The sequence below is a fragment of the Penaeus vannamei genome, chromosome 11 (assembly GCF_042767895.1).
Source record: "Penaeus vannamei isolate JL-2024 chromosome 11, ASM4276789v1, whole genome shotgun sequence".
Taxonomy (NCBI): domain Eukaryota; kingdom Metazoa; phylum Arthropoda; class Malacostraca; order Decapoda; family Penaeidae; genus Penaeus; species Penaeus vannamei.
The window spans coordinates 27,019,358-27,021,451 of NC_091559.1; positions in this window are offsets into that span (position 1 = coordinate 27,019,358).

The window sequence follows — 2,094 nt, forward strand, 5'->3', positions numbered from 1 at the left end:
TGACAACACAGGTGTCTGTCAGAAGAATAGTTAAATCGCTCTTTCTCGTTATCTATGCGTTTTTTAATAAGACTAAGATACTAACCACCCTGAAATATAATTGATGTGCATCAATCTTTTATAATTTATTGCTAGAGATAATGAAAGCGAGCTGACAAACGGCAATATACAAGCAAAAAATATATTTAGCTCTAGAGCACCAGTGTTACTATTGACACGGTATTCGATAAACCGAAAAACCCTCATTTGATTAAAGAGCATATCAATTTGAATTAAATATACGAAAGTGCCACATGACATTATATATTTATCCAAAACATTTCACAGAAGGAAAGAGATCGACATGATGTACGGTCGTATTATTTATGCATTTCGGTCTACCGGTCACTGGAAATTCGAGAATTAATTACAGTTCATATATCGATACTGCAAACTTATTACAAAAGGACTCATATCATCACATATCGTGATTGTTATATTTGATACTAGTAACAATATCAACAAGAATACTCATTAAATTGTCATGATCGTAATTACATGGGCATGATAATAATAATAATAATAACAATAATGATAATAATAATAATAATAATAATAATAATAATAATAATAATAATAATAATAATAATAATAATAATAATAATAATAATAATAATAATAATAATAATAATAACAAAATAATATATGATAGTGATAATAATAATAATAATGATAATGGTAATGACAATAATAATTATTATTATTATAATAATAACAGTGATAATGGTAATAATAATAATAATAATAATGATGATGATGATGATGATGATGATGATGATGATGATGATGATGATGATAATGATAATAATGATAATAATAATAATAATGAAAAATAATAACAATAATAAAGATAACAATAGTGAATAATAATGACAATAATAATAATGATGATGATGATGATGATGATGATAATAACAATAATATAAATAATAATAACAATAATGATAATGAAAATAATAAAAATGATAATAATGATATTGATAACAATAATAATGATGATGATAACAACTAGGCTAATAATAATAATAATAAAGATAATTATGTTAATGATAATGAATATCTTAATAACAACGATAGTAACAATATATAATGATGATGATAACAATGATAATATTGATTATAGTAGTAATAATAATGATAATAATGATAATGATAATAATGACGATAATAATAATAATGGCAATAATCGTGATGGTAATTATAATAGTAATAGTGATAATAATGATGAAAAAACAACAGTAATGATGAAAATCAAATGATATTAAGGATAATGATATTAATGATAATAGTAATAATAACAATAACAACGATAATGATGATAATAGTAATAACAGTAATGATAATAATAATGATGATGTTAATGATAATTATAATGATCATGATGCTTATCATCATCATCATGATTATCATTATCATTGCTATTATCATTGTCATCTTCGCTGTTATTATTATAATGACCATTATTACTATTATTATTATCATTATCATTGTTATCATTTTCACTGGTGTTACCATTATCGTTATTTTTATCATCACTGTCATCATTATCATTACTATTATCATTGATATTATTATCATTATCATAGTTAGTTGTTATTGTCACTGTTATTATTATTTTGTTGTTCTCATTATTATCCATTGCTATTACTCTTATCATTACTATCATTATTATCATAAGCATTATTATCATTATTATCATCAATGTTATGGTTATTACTATCATTATCATAACTATCATCATGTATATCAACCTCATTATTCAGTATCACTGTCACTGTTGTGATCATTATCAATATAATTATTATTACTAATATAACTGATATTTCCATGATCATTATCACTAAATACATATATGCATATGTATCTATCTATCTATCTATCTATATACATATATATATATATATGTATATATGAATAGATAAATGAATAAATAAATACACACATGTATACATATGTACATGCACACACACAGTGATCCCCGACAACACACTCACAGACATATACAGTATATTCATACATATATATCCATATATATATACATGTATACATGTATAT